This window comes from Mustela lutreola, chromosome 3 (genome assembly GCF_030435805.1).
Source record: "Mustela lutreola isolate mMusLut2 chromosome 3, mMusLut2.pri, whole genome shotgun sequence".
In the NCBI taxonomy this organism is placed as follows: domain Eukaryota; kingdom Metazoa; phylum Chordata; class Mammalia; order Carnivora; family Mustelidae; genus Mustela; species Mustela lutreola.
In genome coordinates, this window is record NC_081292.1 from 36,399,805 (window position 1) to 36,420,239 (window position 20,435).

General features: G+C 40.3%; 1 long non-coding RNA gene across 2 annotated transcripts in view; it reads right to left on the minus strand.

Annotated features, from left to right (window-relative positions):
* The window catches only part of LOC131826541 (uncharacterized), a 43,442-nt gene extending 30,407 nt beyond the window's left edge, over window positions 1-13,035 (minus strand). For both annotated transcript variants that reach the window (XR_009351640.1, XR_009351639.1), the window contains exon 1: window positions 12,697-13,035. This is a non-coding gene — a long non-coding RNA (uncharacterized LOC131826541). The remainder of the gene's footprint in view (window positions 1-12,696) is intronic.
* Window positions 13,036-20,435: the final 7,400 nt, after the last annotated feature.

A 20,435-nucleotide genomic window follows, 5' to 3' on the forward strand; every position in this document is an offset into this window, starting at 1 on the left:
TAACTCAGTGAGAGCAGGCAGAGGAAGAAGGTACTCTGTAAGGTGTGCTTTGACACTCCCTGTAAGTGACTCAGGTCCCAGAGCCCGGGACATGGGCTTTGCTACTCCGTGCTACACCCCTTCCTCAAGGGGAAGGGGGTGTCCTTCATACATCGAAGATATCCCAGGAGCTGGTATTCTATCTAGGTGTGATTTCTGACTGCAGTGGTTGAAATAGTAGGCAGTGGAAGATCTACACCATCCTAAGCTCTGCTGGCTGGGGTCACCTGCGCGGAGGAGTGGGGTTGGCAGCCTCTTTGAGGTCCCCACATCTTGAGAGACGTAAGCACACTCAACCTGTCCTTGCTGTCCTTGGATGTCCATGAATAACTCTCTCTCTACTTCCTGTACAAGTCCACCAGTCCCTCTCTTTCCTTAGAGGGCAAGGTGACGTCATTTTGAATGACAGAGGGTCTTCATCCCTACTAATCGTGACAAGACCTCTGTGGTGCCTCTTCTCCCCTGGGATAGCCAAAGGTCTGCTGGGAGCAGCAGTGGATTGGTAAGAATTGGTTAAACTCAAACTACATTCCTCCCATGCCCTCCAGATGCATGGAGCCCCCCCCCCTCCCCAAGTTAACTAGTCTTCCTCCTGGACCTCCTTCTCCACAAACTTTTGCTCAGATAGTCTGGCCGTCAGGGGCTGCTTGGGCAACAAAGTCTTCTGCTCTGAACCGAGAAGTTTTAACACTTGACGTCTGGCACAGGATAGAGATAGCGCTGTGTATAATACGGATCTCCTCATGGCCCTCCCCACAAGGCTTGCTCTTTCGAGAAGGCATTTTCTTATTTCCCCTTGTTAAGAGGTAGGATCAGCCAGGGACATCCCTTGGTGTTGAAAAGTAGCTCTGAGGATAAACGTTCTGAGATCCTACTAGATTCTATTAGATCTATCAGACAGTAAGCAAGCATCCCTCTGGGATCTCAGCCCAAAGACAGTTGCCAAATATCCCAATGGTAAGTCAATATTTATGATCATGTTTGCAATTAAATGTGTGTGTGTGTGTGTGTGTGTGTGTGTGTGTGTTTCTATTTGTGCACACCCCAGCCACAAGTTACCAGAGGATCCTTTATTGCCTCCCTCTGTTGGGGTCAGTGACTGAATCTCCAATGCCATTGCAGGTTAAAACACAAATAAAATGAAATACTTCACCTGTTAAGTCTGAATACTTCTTTATTTCTACTTTTAGGCAATAATCTTTCTCCTGTTACTAGGAATTCGAAAACGGTTGATTAAACCATATATTAACATCCAAAGGAAGAAACCCAAATTTATCTTTATCACTTGATCAAAAGTATTTTACATTCCTAGCTGACAAAACACCGCACTAATACTATCAATGCTCAACACGGGCGTCTGGATATTAGTACATGATGGTGGTGGGCGAGAGTAGCTAGCTCAGGAAAGAGGCTCAGGAGAACAAAATGTCTAACCAACAAATATTCCTTTGAAGTACTCACTGAAAATACTAACAGTTTTGCAACTTTAAGATTGTTATCTTAGGACCTTATTTCAAGATTCATCAAGATCATAGAATTTGCAACTAGACGGCACCTGAGGGATCATCTAGATAGTTCCTGATTTCACAGATGAGTACACTGGATTTGTATCAGCACTAAATAAGAAAAAAAAAAATTCAAGAGGAGGCTTGGGTATATATATATTTGTTTTTAAAGACACCCTGAGCATTGTTTATTCATTCAGCTAAAATATACTGAGCACCTTCTATGTGCAGACACAGTACTAGGCACCAAGGATACTAGGGAAAGACATGGTCCCTGTTTTCAAGGAACTGAGATATACTAATAGGTAGGTATTACCATTCCCATTTTCTAGACGGGAAAACTGAGGTTCAGAGAGGTTAAGTCCAAGATCATATGGATGGATAGTAACAAGAAAGCAGGAATTCAACATGTGCCTATTAGACTGTATTATTTTTTTCTTGACTACATAATAAATTACCACAAACTTAGAGCCTTAAAACAATACCCATTTATTACCTCACACTTTCTATAGGTCAGAAGTTTCGGCCTGGTTTCACTCCATCCTCTGCTCAGGGCCTCATGAGGCTGAGATCAAGATGTCAGCCAGGACTGCAACCTCAGATGAGGCCCAGGGCCCTCTTCCAGGCTCCGTGGGTAGCAGAATTCAGTGCATTCTGGCTACAGAACCGAGGCCCTCAGTTCCTAGGGACTATACACACTTTCTGCCTTGTGATCCCCTTCACAACACACCACATTACTTCTTAGTGGCCACCAGGAGAGCATCAATGCTGCTTCATGTCTCTCGCTCCAGAGATGGCCTGGATTATCTTTAGAGGTGTTCATCTGATTAGGTCAGGCCCACTCAGGATAATATTTCTTTCAGTTAACTCTAAGCCAGTCTTTAAAAAATTTTTTGTTTTATTAATTTTTTTCATCATGATAAGTGTCCTCTTTAATCTCTATCACCTATTTTACTCATAACCCCACCTATCTCCCCTCTGGGAACGATCAGTTTGTTCTTAGAGTTAAGAGTCTGTTCTTTGGTTTGTCTTTCTCTCTATATATTTCTTTGTCCTTTCCTTGTGGTTTTATTTCCTAAATTCCTCATATGCCTGAGATCATATAGTATTTGTCTTTCTCTGACTTATTTCACTTAGCATTATACCCTCTAGTTCCATCCACATTGTTGCAAATGGCAGGATTTCATTCTTTTTAATGGTTGAGTAATATTTCATTTATATCTGTACATATACATCTTCTTTATCCATTCATCTATCAGTGGACACTTGGGCTGCTCCCATAGTTTAGCTATTGTTGATAATGCTGCTATATACACAGGGTGCATATATCCTTTTGATTTAGTGTTTTTGTACTTTTAAAGTAAACACCCAGTAGTAATTACTAGATCATAGGGTAGATCTGTTTTTGATTTTTTAAGGAACCTCCATATTGTGTTCCACAGTGGCTGCTCCAGTTTGCATTCCCACCAACAGAGCTGGAGTCTTACTTTTTCTCCATATCCTTGCCAACACCTTTTGTTTCTTGTTTGTTGATTTTAGCCATTCAGACAGGTGTAAGGTGGTATCTCCTTGTAGTTCTGATTTCCATTTCCCTGAAGAGTAACTTTTCATGTGGCTGTTGACCATCTGTGTATCTTCTTGGGAGAAATGTCTATTCTTCTCTTCTGCCCATTTTTAAAAACTGAATTATTTGGCTTTTGGGTGTTGAGTTGTATCAGTTCTTCATGTATTTTGGATATTAGCCCTTTATAAGATATGTCATTTGCAAATATCTTCTCCCATTCAGGGGGTTGCCTTTTAGTTTTATTGATTGCTTCCTTTGCTGTGCAGAAGCTTTTTATTTTGATGTAGCCTCAATAGTTTATTTTTACTTTTGTTTCCCTTGCCTCAGGAGATGTATCTAGAAAAAAAGTTGCTATGGCCAATGTCAGAGAAATTACTGCCTATGCTCTCTTCAAAAATATTTATAGTTTCAGGTCTCACATTTAGATCTTTAATCCATTTTTTTGAGTTTATTTTTGTGTATCATGAAAGAAAGTGGTCCAGTTTCCTTCTTTGGCATGTAGCTGCCCAGTTTTCCCAATACCATATTCATTCCTTCTTTGTTGAAGATCAATTGACCATATGCTTGTCGGTTTATTTCCATGTTTTCTATCCTTTTCCACTAACCTATGTGTCAATTTTTTATGCCAGTACCATACTGTTTCAATTACTACCCAGAAGTAGTAATATAACTGGAAGCCTCGAATTGTGAGCCTCCAGTTTTGTTTTTCTTTTTCAAGATTGCTTGGCTATTCAGGGTCTTCTGTGGTTCCAGGCAAATTTTAGAACTGTTGTTGGTTTTGTGAAAAATGCTGTTGATGTTTTGATAGAGATTTTTGTTAAATCTATAGGTTACTTTGGATAGTAGAGACATTTTAACAGTATTTGTTCTTCTAACCCATGAACATAGAATGTCTTTCCATTCCTTTGAGTCATCTTGAATTTCCTTCATCAGTATTTTATAATTTTCAGGTCTCTCACCTCTTTGGTTAAGTTTAGTCCTAGATATTTTATTGGTTTAGGTGCATTTGTAAATAGGATTGTTTCCTTAATTTCACTTCCTATTCCTTCACTAGTAGTGTATAGGAATGCAACAGATTTCTGTACATTGATTTTGTATCCCGTGACTTTATTGAGTTCCCTTATCAGTTCTAGTCATTTTCTGGTGGACTCTTTAGGGTTTCCTGTATATAGTATCATCTTGTCTGAAAATAGTGAGAATTTTACTTCTTCCTTACCTATTTGGATACCATTTGTTTCTTTTTGTTGTCCAATTATTGTGGACTTCCAATACTATATTGAATAAAAGTGGTGAGAGTGGACCTTCTTGTCTTGTTCCTAAAGCTCTCCATTTTTCCCTATTGGGTGTGAGTAGATGGATGTGGGTTTTTCATATAAGGTCTTTTTTTTTTTTAAAGATTTTATTTATTTATTTGACAGACAGAGATCATAAGTAGGCAGAGAGGCAGGCAGAGAGAGGAGGAAGCAGGCTCTCTGCTGAGCAGAGAGCCCAATGTGGTGCTCCATCCCAGGACCCTAGGATCATGACCTGAGCTGAAGGCAGAGGCTTTAACCCACTGAGCCACCCAGGTGCCCCATATAAGGTCTTTTTAAATGTTGCAGTATGTTTTCTCTAGACCTACTTTGCAGAGGGTTTTTATCATGAATGGATGGTGTACTTTGTCAAATTCTTTTTCTGCCTCTTTTGAAATGATCATATGTTTTTTATCCTTTCTCTTGTTGATATGACATATGTTGATTGTTTTGATCCCATTTGATCATGGTGTAAGATTTTTTAATGTATCATTGAATTCAGTTGGCTAATATTTTGCCAAAGATTTTTGGCATCACATTCATGAGAGGCATTGGCCTGTACTCTTTTCTTGTGGTGTCTTTATCTGGTTTTGGTATCAGGGTGATACTGGCATCATAAAATGAATTTGGAAGTTTTCTTTCTTTTTCTATTTTTTTGAAATAGTTTGAGAAGAATAGGTATTAGCCCTTCTTGAAATGTTTGATAGAATTCACCTGTGTACCCACCTGGTCCTGGACTTTTTTTTTTGGATGGGGAGGAGTTTTTGATTACTGATTCAATTTAATTGTGGCAATTGGTCCGATGAAATTTTCTGTTTCTTCCTAATTAGTCTTGGTAGATTATGTTTCTAGGAAACTCTAAACCAATCTTAATTACATCTGTAGAATCCCTTCACCTTTGCTATATAACCTGACCTATTCATTCTAGTAAAATCCTGTCATATTCACAAGTCCTGCCCACATTCATGGGTAGGATGTGTACACCAAGGGGCAGGAATCTTGGAAGACCATCTTGGAATTCTGCCTCCTACACAGATGTCAGTGCTCACATATTCTTTAAACTACTTAATTCCTTGCCCCAATGTTATGGGTGTGGGTTCTGGGCCTAGGAAGACATACCAAAAAAAATCATATGATGTAAGTGCAATGAAAGACCTGTATACAAAGTAGGAAGAAAAAATGGTTTACTATGCATAGGTGGTGAAATTGGTGGGGAAATATTTGAGGGAAACTACAAGAAGTGGTATTTCACCTGGCTGTTTAGGAAAAAATAACATGTCTTTGCATTTTTGTCTCCACCACCTAGCACAATCTTAAGGCACCCAGCAAACCCTTGTTTGATAAATGTTTGTTAATGTGAATGGCCATGTAAGTGTTTCCTAGGCAGAGAAAAGGAAAAGAACATTCTAGGTAGATGTAATTTCATGTATAGAGGCCCAGAGATTTGAAGTCACATGTTATATTCAAGATCAGTGAGAAGACCAGATTCTTTAAACATGCAAGATAATATGTGGCAAGAGAAGAACCAAACAATGGGACCAGAACATGGAGGGCCTTGAATATTGTGCTAAGGAGGCAGGACTTTATTTGTAAATAAAGGGGAACACTGGAGAGTTTTTAAAAAGTGAAAAGAATGAGATTTGTGTTTGAGAAAGTTAGAACACAGTATGAAGACTGGTTTGGGGTGAGGATTAGAATGGGTGAGAGGGAGGATAACCCAGGGCTGTAGAAGTTAGGGCTGGGTGGTCTCGTAGTACAGGTGAGGAAGGGGGAAGAGCTACACTAAGATAATGGCAATGTGACGGAGAAGAGGAATGGCTTCTGAAGCTGGGAGCAGATTTGACAGAACAGCATGCCTGATGGATTTGAGGAATGAAGGAGTCATGGAGGATAACCTGAGAATGACTCCAATTTAGGATGTGGGCAAATGGTGGGACCATCAATTGAGCTTGAAGTCTAAGAGAAAGAATACTTTTGGGGAAGAGAAGGAAGGGTTAGTAGTGATAGTGGGAAAAGGGTGGCTGTTGATAACAAGGATATTTGGGGACTTGTTGAGTTTGAAGTACCTGTGGAATATCCCAGCAGAGAAGTCCAGATAGGGACAGTTGAGCTCTGGAGTTCAACAGAGCTGGATACACATTGGAGTCTCCAGCTCCTGCGTGAGCCATCAAGTCCAAGCAATGGATAGTCACAGAGGGACAGGGTGTAGAGTAAGAAAATAAAGAAGCTGAGGATAAAACCATGAGTCCCTAGCTGCAATGTTAAAGGAAGAAAACACGAGCTGGAGGCAAATGCTCGTGAGACTCTGAGGGGACTGTGGCTTTGGGGATATATAGGGCAGAATACAAACAAGGAAGAAAGGAGGGGCTGCTTCATCATCAGAAGGAATTGTGCCCATGAGAATCTTTGCTGGTATTTCACTGGCTTGAGCTGTAAAAAATACAGAGAGGGCAAAACCCACCACACCATTTAAACAAACACACAACTCTAAGTAAATTAGCTGGTAGAACAGACTGTTGCAGATTTCTTAATTGGATTAGGAAATCCTTGTTTTAACTGAGGTCTCTCTCCTTTTTTTTTTTTTTTTTGATGAAAAAAAAAAAGAACTTTGAATTAAAACACATTATTCTCCTTTGATCTCTCTAATGAAGAGATTTGACCCAAGTATTCATCAGCCCTTAATGAAAATCAGTGGTGTTCCTGTTAAACTTTCCACAGTTTGTTTTCTCATAACTCGAAGAACAAAAGAGGATCTTTCATAAGATCATCAAGGGTAAACAGAATTTCCCAAGAAGAGAAATCACCGTGGAAAAACAAAATTTTAAAAAGGGACAGATGCATTTCTGTTCAGTTTTCCTTTGCCTGTGCTCAGACCACACCAAAGAAGCAACAAATGTCAGGAGTTGCTTGGCCCCACCCAACCATGGATGTGCCTCAGACTTACCCAAAGAAGGACAATATACTTAATTGGAAAATATATATAAAGATAGAATCAACCTCGTGCATGTCAATTCATCACCATCTCAGACCTCATTATCCAGAGCGGCTGCCCAAGGATAATGAGTTAGTCAAGGCCCAGTCTCACTAAAAGGTAGAGATTCAAGTGCCAAAAAGTAAATCTCTCCCTGCTCTCTCTTCTGCTCCCTGGAGTCTGATGTCTTGCTGTGTGGCTGGGCAGGTATTCACATTCTTGGTGACTTGGAGGAGGCAGAAGCTTTGGCAGCGAGGCAATAACACGCACCACACAAACACACTCGTTTTGGTCCTCTCCAATTCCCTGAAGCAGACTTGTTTACTTCAGTCAGAATGACAGACCTTTATGTTCTAGAATGAGGCTGAGAATGTTTCTGTGAAATGATCCTAGCTCTCTGCTAGTTAGCAAGTGGCTGCTGTGACTGGGCTCACAGGGGATGACAGAGGGGTGAGAACCTTGAACCATGGGCCAATGACATGAGAAACAGAGACCTACCCAAGGACAGAGGAAGGCCCAAAGAAGGATGGCCGAGACAGCCAAGGATGGGAAAGGCCAGAGCCTGTCTGAACAGAGGGCCCAGGCCATTAGCCCATGAGTCAGAGCAGAAGGGAACCAAAGAAGAAAGCCCATGAAATTGGAAAGAATAGAAAAAGACAAGGTATTTTCTTAGAATGAAAAGCCACACACTCTTTTCCTCCCCTCCCCAGCCTGACTAGCACTCTGCTTTCTGAAGCTCTTGAGAAAGGTGTCCCAATACAGAAATGCTCTCTGGTCTATCTGTTCATAAGGAAACCAGTTTATCATTCCAACTGAAAATGTATGTGAATGTCAGCAGTAAATTGTTTCTTATGCAGAAGTGAAGTAGTTTGGGTCTGAGTACTTTTATCCCCTGCCATGGGGACATTTGAAGTTAAAGCAGAGGTGAAAATGTGCAATGGTATGAGCACAATCAAATGGGGCCCAAATCCTGGTCCTATACCACTCACTTATGGGATGACTTTGGCTAGGCACTTAATTTTTCTCAAATCTCATTCTTCTCATCCATATAGTGGGAATAGTGATATCCCAGACCAATAATCCTGTATCAGCAATTCTGAAACCCAAAATCCTCTGCAAAACAGAGAGTTTTTAAAAAGCTTACAGGAAATTCAGTTGCCCCAAAACCTGATCTGAATTGATGTGACACCTTGTACAGTCTTAGTTATCCCATCAAACATGATTATCCATATTTTTGTTGCAGAAATATTAATTTTTTGATGATGGATGCTGCCCCAGGCCTTTCTAGGGGATATTTTGAAAAATGTGGAATATGCAGATTTGTCTTTCAGAAATCTGAACAATTTGAATTCTGAAGCCTACTGGGGATCTGGATAGAATCTGGATATAATGTATGTGAGATGCTTGTCACATTGCCTGGCACTCCATAAATGCTCAGGAAACATAAACTAAACTATATTATTAAAAACAAACACACATATAAAGAAGGAATGATTCTGCTCTTGTTCTTGGCACTCTGGAATTCACTCTGGAATTCCCCTTCCAGGGGAAACACAAGACTGAAGCTCTGACTCCCCTTCATCAGCCCAGTCGGGAGAACCCACATTCGACAAGGAAAGTACCTCTGGTGGGAGGCTTATGCACCATGTTCTGGTTGGTGCTATGGAGTTGACACCAAGAGCGTAAAAAGCCAAGGAAGAAAGTTCCAAATGCACAACATCCAAGCATTACAAGAATAGGGAACAAAAGAAGGTTGTGGGAATTGCTGGGTCTCAGTTTCTTCATGTGTAAAATGGGCAAACAGTACATACCAAAAAGTTCCATCACGGTGGCAAAGCACTCAGTGTGGAGCCTGGCACAGAGAAGATGCTCGACAGATGATAGGCAGACAGGTGCCTGTACCCACCGTGGATCGTGAATGACAAAGAAAGCTGAGGTGATGACCCGGTCCAGTTCTGTCTGCCCTGAATTGGCCAGGGTGCCCACAAGGAAAGATTAAAGATTTATCCCTCCTGTGAAAGTGAGGCAAAGAGGGCCAAGCAGAAGGGGCTAGCATTCCTTGAAGAGTCCTAAGCCCATGGTGGACGGCACTGAACCTGGCTTCTTCTCTGCCCATGAGGTAGTCACCTGGGCCTCTTTTGGGGACCTCTGATTCAGTAGGACCATGGTATACCATCAAAGGTGGGGATTACAAGGTGATTTGTGGACACACAGATAGTCAATAAAGCTCATTCACTCCCTGAATCTAAGTTTTAGCAGGATTACCGAGTCCCAGTTTGACTCTAAGTCTTATAAAAGGATTAATTTTAAAGTGTACTCAGGAGAAAAGGGTTTTTTTCTGTCCAAGTGAATCCTTTCATGAAGGAGACCATTCACCCAAATTATCACCTTGTCCTCATATGCCCGCATCAGCACACGAAAAGTAAACAGTATTTGTTACAGAGGGTGGCCTCAAGATTATCCATAGCCAATGCCTGGTTTTCTGTAGTTAGAGACTTTGACCTATGTAATCGCATTTTTTTCAGACCTGAGCCATGGGGCTTGAGAAATGTCAGGTGTGAGATGTTCTCAACCTTGTGGCATTCCTAAGCACAATTATGTTCCACTTTCTGTCCATTTTGACTGGAAGGGAGGATCTTCCCCATTCCCACCCTCTTATAGACCTCAGGACTCAGCTTCTCATTCCAGGTGAGTCACAGCAGTATTGAGAACACACCTTCACAGAGCCTGTCCCCCACCCCAGCATGAAGAGGCTTCCCGAACCATCCTTTGAATGGTGCCTGTCCCTGAAATCACTCCCGACCCTTGAGAGCAAGACGGAACAACAGGCAGACCGGCAGCATGACCAGCAAGGCTGGGGCAACTGAAGAAGGGATGGAAAATAAACACAAGAGAGAGAAAAGGGAATTCTTTTAGAAATAATTTGACATTTGATTAGTTTCTTAAAGCATCAAAGTATAAAATATTTATGAGTCCATACTGGTATGAATAAATGACCAAAAAGCATTTACATGTAGGAGAAAGGACATATCTTCCTTATAAATAAGAATTCCATTTAATACATGTGGAAAAAATGAAGAAATCAGAAAATTGCCACTAGAATACCACGGTAACAGAGCTGCAGGCAATCCACTGATGGGAGCTAAAATTAGCAGGCAAACTTTGAAGAGAAACTGGATATTTGCATAGTCTCAAAGTAGTCTTCTCATCATAATTATTAATTACGAAGAGAAAAAAAGTAACTTCACAGTGGGGAATCCCAGCAAACACCACCCTATCCAAATGATTGAGGTTCCCATCATCAGTATTAAGACACAACAATGCATGTAAAGAAAAGTAGGCTTGCCAAAAATGCATAATTTCAGCTCAACCATAAGAATACGTTGAAGCACCTCGAATTAAGCCACGTTCAGCAAAATAACTAATCAGTGCTTCCAAACTGTCAAGGTCATAATCGGCAAGGAAAGACAGAGAGAGGGGCTGTCAGAGATGGGCTCCCACACTACCCCTGGCCACTAGAGGCAGCGTGGGGTTATCTGGATTGGGGAATGGACCAGGAAAAGGACCCTTGTGGAAAAGCTGGTGAGATGGAAACAAAGTCAGTCACTTTGTTAATATTGTCCTTGTTTTAATTTCTGAATTTTGATCATTGTACTGTGATTATTGCTAGATGTGAAATTTGGGGACGCCAGGGAAGCCAACAAAGGAACACTCTGTATTATTTGTGCAAGTTTTTTCAAAGTCTAAAATTATGTCAAAACTTTTTTTTTTTTAATGTCAAAACTCCGTGCATTGTTGAATAACCAATTTGGTATTATTTCTATTGTGAATTCCATATTGGGGATGGGGGAGAAAAGATGAGGTACTATGTCCATTTCTAGGCTCAGGGCCTGGAAGTACTGCTCTGGGCAAACTGGCTTTGTCCCTGAAAGGTCACCAGGCAGTTCGGTTCCTCACCCATCCCATTTCTTCCCACCTCAGAGGCCAAAAGAACCTAGAAACACCTGCTACTGCATCACCACACCCTCTTCCAGGAGCTTGGGCCCCTGACCCCCAAGGGTGTGGCCCTACTTTGTGGTGTCACTAGGGCAATCCCACCAGACTAGAACATTCCACCTGAATTCCAGAGACAGGCTTGGGGGCAGGTCATTTCCTTAGTGTAATAAGAGAACCTGTTTTGCAGGCTGTAATAATTAGATGAGATAGTCTGTGGTACAACACAGGCAGATCTTGAAAAAATTATAGGAAGTGCAATAAACCAGACACAAAAGGATAAGTATCCTATGATTCCACTTATAGGAGGTACCCATAAGAGGCAAATTCATACTGGCAGAAAGAACAGACATTATTACCAGGGCCTGGGGGAAGGGAGAGATGAGGGCTCCCTGCTTAGTGGATACAGAGTGTCTTTTGGGATGGTGAAGTTCTGGAGATGAGTAGCTGTGACGGTTGGTCTTAAAACAGGATGAATGGCCTGAATTGTTCACTGAGAAGTGGTTACAGTGGTAATTTTTAGGTTATGTATATCTTACATGATGCAAAAAAAAAATTTTTTTAATTAAAAGAATTAACTGAGATGATAAAAAAGCTCCCAGAAAGCCCCGGCCTATGGCGGGTACTCAGAGACTGTTTGCTTCCTCCCTCACTAAAGTTTTAAAAAATAGAACTATCACATAGTTGTTCAATGTGATTTTTTAAAAAAGATTATCTTAGAGAAAGAGAGGGCATACATGCGAGTGGGGGGAGGGGCAAAGGTGGAGGGAGAGAGAGAGACTCTCAAGCAGACTCCCTGCTAAGTGCGGGGGCCCCATGTGGGGCTTGAGCTCAAAACCCTGAGATCACCAGCTGGGCCAAAATGGAGAGTTGGACACTCGACTGACTGTGCCACCCACGTGCCCCTCAGTGTGATTTTCCACCATGGTGGCCACATACGATTTTTACGACTAACCACATTCTTAACTCCGCAATGGCCTGGTTTACAACATTTATTTTTTGTTCTAGGCAACATTAAGACTGCATGAGGAATTTTTTTTTTTTAATAGTTAAGTTTGAATGTCCCGTGAGAACGTTTGTGTCTACAATAAAAGGTAAAACTAAGCTGCCTGCGCCCTTCACAACGTCGCTGGGAGGACATGTGGCCACGGCCACTGGTGCAACTTTACTAGTAAGTTTGTGGCTAGACCGCACATCTCTTGCTCAGTTAAGTCACGTCCCTTCCCACATTTTCCCAGTCCCTTCCAGCCTTCTCCCGACCTCCACTGCCATGAACACTGCCACCACTTCCAACCACGGATGTCCGAGCCACGCAGGGAGATAGTTTCATACCTGGACTCCCAGACTAGGTTTGGCATTGCTTGTGTGGACATCACAGCTGAACTTGAAAGTCCCTCTTAGAGTTAGTGCTGTCCGGGCATCTTCGTGCTGCCAAGCGTGTGGCCAAACTCCGCCAATATGCTGAGCTCCGGCTGCTGTCTCATTGCCCTTATCACCACGGTTCCCCGCTGCCTGGCAAGACTGTAACACTCAGCCTCTCCTTAAATGAGGCTTACCGTGCAGGGTCCTGGCCTTGGACGCCGGGGTGAGGTACTGTCTTGCAGAATAGTTCTGTTTGATGGTTTTCTGTGGTGGAAATTTGTATTGTTCCACATTTTAGGTTAGGTTTTGTAATCACTGATTATATAATGAATTCTGATTCTGTGCCTGCAAAATCATCTGCACTGTTAAAGACACAGGAGAGAATTCAGCTGCTTTAGAACACGCAGACATGGAAACTGCATTCGAGCCTCCCTCCTCTCCACCCTCCCTGTTAATCTCAAGAAAGATCAGTCTCACATCATACTACAGTCTGGGGGAAAATGGGATGGCAGGGGCACAACATGGTACCTCTTTCACTTTTGCACAAAGAGTGGTAGATTCCAGAAGGATTTGAAATGTGCTGTTGTCAAATACACACTACCTTTAGTGGGGCTAACTCAACCTGCCTCAGTCATCTCTTGAAAGCCTTGACTTCAAGATTAGGGTTGCCTGGGGCACCTGGGTGGCTCAGTGGGTTGAGCCGCTGTCTTCGGCTCGGGTCATGATCTCAGGGTCCTGGGATCGAGTCCCGCGTCGGGCTCTCTGCTCAGCAGGGAGCCTGCTTCCCTCTCTCTCTCTCTCTGCCTGCCTCTCCATCTGCTTATGATTTCTCTCTGTCAAATAAATAAATAAAATCTTTAAAAAAAAAAAAGATTAGAGTTGCCAGGTAAAATACACAGCTCCCAGTTAAATTCCAATTGCAGATAAACAGTGAATCCCTTCTTAGTGTAAGTATGTCCCAGATACTATGTGGGACATACTTACACTAAAAAAATTATTCATTATTTATCTGAAATTCAAATTTAGCTAGGCATCCTCTTTTTTGTGTTTGCTAAATCTGGCAACCCTCTTGAGATCAGACTCTCATCATTGTCCTATGCTCCAGGTCTGCCCTTGTGGGACTCTGATAATTCTCCTTCTGCCAAGAAGCCTGAGACAGAATGAGGCAAAGGAAGAATCTTAAGTACGCTTGGCTTTTTGTTCTTATCTAGCTCCAGGTGTCACAGATCTGCATTAAATTCATAAATAAATTAAAACCTTTCATTGGACAGCTGAGGTTTAGTTCATTTTTATCATGAAACTTTAGCAAGATTGGATTCTATTGAGAAGAAAGATGGCGTGAAGAAGAATGATCTAGGGATCAAGAGACCTGGTCTGTTACCCCAGGCAAGTGAAACCTTAAAGGGTTAGATTAAATGACCTCTGAAGTCCCTTCTAGGGCTAAAAATGTTATGACTCTAGCTTCAAAAGGTCTGAAACTGCTGAAGCATGTTATTGAAATCACAATCATAGATGGAAACATTCTTAAACATCAGGAAGTTTATATTTATGCTGAAGATTTTTAATAAGTTCCTTATCAAATATCTATCTGAGCAGAGTACAAATCTTGACATCCTCAGAACTGTTGCTATTACATTAAATATTTTATGCAAACTTTTTACTTAATTAGTATTCAGGAACAAAATTTGCCTGTCAGAATACTCTAACAGAATTTTCCACGTGTCTCATGTTCTTAAGTGATTTTGGTAAAACCCAGCAATCTAAATTGAAGACTTAAACATGGACTCAAGTCATTAGTAGTCACTATAAGGAGAGATCAATATGATCTTGTAAGAAGAAAGATATTTAATGGAAACTTTCTTTTTTTTAAGATTTTATTTATTTATTTGAGAGAGAGAACATGTGCAGGGGGAAGGGCAGAGGAAGAGGGAGAAGCAGACTCCCCCCTGAGTAGGGAGCCTGATATTGGACTCCATCCAGGCCCCCGAGATCATGATTTGAGCTGAAGGCAGATGCTTCACCAACTGAGCCACCCAGGCTCCCCAATGGAAACATTCTTACTGTAGACCCAAAGTACATGCTGAGGAAAAAAGCCCTTAGGTGAGCAAACAATTCATTCTTCCCAAGCAGATTCAAAAGACATATTGATCACATGGTCCATCCCATATAATACTCTGGTCTCCACCTCCATTTTTATGTTTATAGCTTCCAAATCTCCATGTCCACATTTCTCCTAAGTTTCAGAACCAAATTTCCAACTCCCTGCTAGAAATCTTCACCTAGGTGTTCCACAGGCATCTCAAACTCAGTAAATCCAAAATAAAGTTCCTATTATCTTCACCCCACAACCTGCTCTGTAGATCATCTCAAACTTGGTTAATGGTATTGTTATCCACCATTGTTATTAGCACAAGCTAGAAATCTGGTAATTACCTCCACCCTGAGTCAACAGGATACCAGTCCATTCAATTCCATCTTCTAGATGTCTCTGGAATCTCTGTCCCCTTTACCCGTTCCAAGGCTATGGTCTAGTTCAAGCACTCTCTTGTGGACTCCTGCTGCGAGCTGTCCTCAGACTCTTTTCACCCATCTGACAGATCTCACATATGGCTCCAACATCCTGTCCTAAGATGGCGCTGCTCAGGACAGCTGTCCACTTCTTGGAGAAGACCATCCCAACTCTCACATGGTAAATGTGGCCTTCTGACTTCTGACCCTAGCTACTACTCCAGCTTCATCTCCTTTCTCAAATCTCCAACGCCCAGCAATGCATCATTTTCCTGGACCAGTATCTCCTTCCTTGCTTGCCTATCCTGATCCTTTTATGGAAATATGCCCCCTCATCTTCTCCAGCTGCCAAATTTCCACCATCCTTCATGACCTTGTTCAAGTGTTACCTCTGGGCAGGTTTCTCCACCTAGGCCCCTCCTTACTCCATCTTAGGTCCTATTAATGACTCCTCCCCCTACAAGGTCTCAGCACTTTGTTTATACCTTAATTGTACTGCTAAGTCTTCATGTTACAATTAGCTACTTTTTATCTGCTTCCTATGATAAACTAAGAACCTTTTGAAAATGGGGCCTGGGTTTGTTTGGCTTTGCAACCATGAAACCTAGCCAAAGGCTTGGTATGTGGCAAGTGTTCCATAAACATTATTGGTGGTGGTGGTGGGGGGGGTGAATAAATGAAATAAAAAAGAAGGTCCATTTTTAGATAGGTATTGTCCTAAGTGCTTTATCTCATTTCTTTCTGATAACAACTTTATGGAGAAAGATAATACTCTTACTTCAATTTTATAGATTAAGAAACCAAGAATTTAAGTAACTTGCCAAGTCCACATAGTTAATAAGTGATCTGGCCCACACATGGAGTTTGTTCCTGCAGAGTCCTTCCATTCTCAGCTATGTAGGGGTATTAATGAGCAGAGGAGAGGTCAAATGTCAAGAGGCCTTAAGAGGCACTATAAGGAGCAGGGATATTCTACAGGTTGGGTAATCTGTTTCTCAATTATTAGAAACTCATTACTAGTTAAATGTTCTGTAAATATTTAATCCTAGGCTTTCTGGTCCTTATTTTTGCTTTTTACATTTTTTTTATTATTGTGAAATAATTGCTATTACAGAAAGAGTGCATAAAACGTGTATAGTTTCAGAATAATTATGATGTATAACTTCCACCCATGTCAAAAAGTAGAATTGCCAGGGACTTCGAGGCCCTCTTGTCCCTCTTCCAGAGTGCTGGAGGAACCACCATCCTGACTTTTGTGATAATCACTTCCTTTTTTTATTTGTTGTTTTGTCACATCAATAAATATAAATATAGATTAGATATAGATATATAGTGTATCTTTCAGTAGTGTCCTATTGCTGGGGCACCTAGGGGGCTCAGTCAGTTAACTGTCTGCCTTCGGCTCGGATCATGATCCCAGGGTCCTGGAATCAAACCCCACATCAGACCCCACATTTGGCTCCTTGCTCAGCAGGGAGCCTGCTTTTCCCTCTCCCTCTGCTGTTCCCCCTGCTTGTGCTCTCCCTCTATCAAATAAATAAATAAAATCTTTAAAAAAATAGTTTCCTATCGCTGCTATAAAAATTGCTACAAATTTAGTATATTAGAATTATCTTACAGTTCTAGGGGTCTGCAGGACTATGTTCTTTCTAGAGGCTCTAGGGAAGAATCTATTATCTTGCCTTTTCTAGCTTCTAGAGGTTTCCTACATTCCTTGACTTGTGGCCCCTTCCTCCATCCTCAAAGTCAGCAGCATGCATCTTCTGTCCTGTCTGTGCTCTGCTTTGTTCTCTTCTCTCCATGACTCTGACTCTCATACCTTACCTCTTAAAAGGATCCCTGTGATCATATTGGGCTCAACTGGATAATCCAGAAAAATCTCCTTATCTGAAGATTCTTAATTTAGTCACTTTTGCAAAGTTCCTCTTGCCATGTAAGTTAGCATATTTTTAGGTTCCAGGGATTAGGATATGGATATCTTTGGGGGCCATAATTTAGCTTGTCTAAAAAACCCTTTTATATAATTTCCTTTAGTTATGTCTTTTTTTAACTTTGTAAGTATGGACTCATATAGTATATATTCTTTTGCTCAGTAATCCATTTACATTTAATGTAATTATTTATAATTGAGATTTAAAACTGCCATCTCATTTATATTTGTCCCATGTATCATGTGTTGTCTTTTCTTTGTTTCTTTCTTGTGTTCTTGGATTGATTAAAAAAAAAAACAACAACACACAGCAAACAAACAAACAAAAAAAAAAACCCTAAAAAATTATTCCATTCTTTTCCTTCTACTAGTATGAAAATTATATACTTTTAGTGATTATCCAAAAAATTAATATACATCCTTAAAGTCTGAAAATAATTAATACTTTTACCCTTCTCCCATGTAATTTAAAGACTGTAAGACATTTTCATTCCATTTACCCTCCCTGACATGTTATTTTCATCAGATACTGTAATTTTATCTTGTTTTTATTGTTTTTTTTTTTAAGATTTTATTTATTTATTTGATAGAGATCACAAGTAGGCAGAGAGAGAGGAGGAAGCAGGCTCCCCACTGAGTAGAGAGCCTGATGCAGGGCTTGATCCCAGGACACTGGGATCATGACCAGAGCTGAAGGCAGAGGCTTTAACCCACTGAGCCTCCTAGGTGCCCTGTTTTTATTGTTTTAAGGTTTGTCCTCCCAGACATTATTATCATTGTTTTACGAAGTTAATGTTTGCTTAAATGTATCCATATTTTACCATTTTCTTTGCTCTTTCCTTCTTCTATTTCAGGTTTTCCTTATGAAATCACCTTTATCCTACCTAGAGGAAAGGTTGTAAATTCAAATGTGTTTGTGGCAAACTCTCTCAGCTTTGATATGTTTAAAAATGACTTTATTTTGAACTTATTTCTAAGATACTTTTACTGGGTGCAGAATTCTAGATTGGCAGTTATTTACATACATTGATGGCTTCATTCCACTCACTTCTGGCTTCCTTTGTTACTTCCTTTGTGACAATTGAGAATTCAATTATTGTCTTGTTGCCACTACGTTGAAGGTCATCTTTTTCTTTCATTGATTTTAGGATCTTTTTTGTCTTTCATTTGTTTAAGTTTCATGATGAGTCTAGGTATAGATTTCATTTTATTTTTCATGCTTATCATTCTTGCATCTGTAGATTAATATCTTTGATCAGTTCTGAAAAAATCCTGGGTCACTATCTCTTTAATATTATCTTTTCCTAAGCCTTTCTCTCCTCTCTTTGTAGGGGTCTGATTAAATGAATACTACGTCTTTTCATTCTTTTCTCTATGGCTCCTAACCTCTCTTTTTAATTTACTTTGTTGTGTCTCTGAACTATACACTGAGTAACTTCTTCTGACCCATATTTTAGTTTTCTAATTCTATCTTCAGTTGTGTCTAAACTCTTTGAGCATGTCTACTGAGCTTTTAACTTTGGTTATTATATTTTATATTAGCAGTTGTATTTATTTCTTTTTCAAGTCGGCTAGGTCACTTTTTATTGTTTCCTTTTCTGTACATATATTTTCTTCTTCTTTTTCTTTTAAACTTAGTAAGCATAGTTAGTTTTGTAGATTATGTCTAGTAACTTCAAAATCTGAAGTCTTTGGAGGTCTCTTTTTTATCCAGTTCTTATTCTTTATGGTTTATCCTTTAGGCTTAGCTATCCTTGAGTATATGTTGCTCATTGCCTTTGAAAATTTATTTCAGGGGGTTTCTTTGAAGCCTAGGATGATACACATTTTCTCCAGAAAAAACTTTCATTTGCCTCTGCTAGGCATACAGGGACACTTTAAACTAAATTACTTTAAACTAAATTTACAACTTGGAAGAGTTATATAATTCTTTTTTGTTTCTATTTATTTATTGATCACCAAAGTGATATGGACTTGAAAGCTGTGAAAGTACCAACTTGTAGTTATAACTTCTCAGAGCAGGTTCCTACCATTATCATTATAAGGACAACTTTGCTCATCATAAGGACAACTTGTCCATAATCTCCTGGGCCTGAGGGGGAAGGTATATTTACTTATAGTTTCACCCTGGCCCTGAGGGTTTGACTCTTATTAGTGAGAGAAGGGCAGGCCCTGAGCTTTGGTTCTGTCTCCCTTGAAAAGCTCTCAGAACCTAAGTTCAAGTTTGCTTCCATTGGCAAATGCCCTTAGTTCAAAAATAGCGTTAGGGTGCCACTTAACTTTCAGAGATAATGTTTCCCTTTAGTTTTAGATTTGTATTTCTTACTAACTTGCCATATCTTAACTTGTTTTTAACAAGTTAAAAAAATTTTTTTTTAGTTGGCAGTTTTGGTTGTTTCTAGTGGGAGGTTGGTTTGATACCTTTCCTGTCTTATTCCTGCAACTGAAGTCTTTCCCTGATCTTCTTGGGCTTGGTTGAACTGCATCCTTAGAAACCAAAAAACCAACATGACCTGCTCTTAGACAGTTAACATATGGAAAAGCAGCCATATGTTTTTTAATTCTTCTGTACTTCAGGAAAAGAATCATTGCAAGATTCCCTTAAATAGACTGTAAAAACTGAACTACATAAAACTCTTTAGGGACATATTTAAAAAATTTTAAGAACTGTTTTCCAAAAAATTAAATTTTCTAACCATGATTAAATTATTTTAAAATTGCAACACTTTATCCAGAAATTACTTTTCCAGCAAATTCAACCACCCAAGAACCATGAGTAAATATAAAATGACTACACAATCCAATTAGATGGCAAAAACTTCATCTCTTTATTTACTGTACTTAATTCATCAGAAAGTCCTCAAGGCCTCATTCAGTGTTTATTAACTCTTATTTCATATACAGTTCAAAGAAACCTCATTCTCTGGTTTTGGTAGCCCATCAACCCTTTGAAAGGAAATATGCATTTTAAAAGGTGGGCTCTTTATAAGAGCCGGGAATGGCATCTGACAGTTCCATGAGTGGAGAGTAGACAGGTCGATAAAAATACGTCCAAAATCTCAAGAGGCAGAATGGAGATAATTAGCCCAACGTGCAACAACAGCTCATGGGAGGCTCCTTGCACTTCTTCCCAGCTTTGTGAAGTAACATCTGTGCCCTTGGGGCTGATCCTGTGACAGCATCTAACCAGTAGAGCTCTTTCTGAAAGCAAGAGGGATGTGATTCCTTAATACATTTTCTATACTTATAAGGAATTAAAGTTAAAAATTAC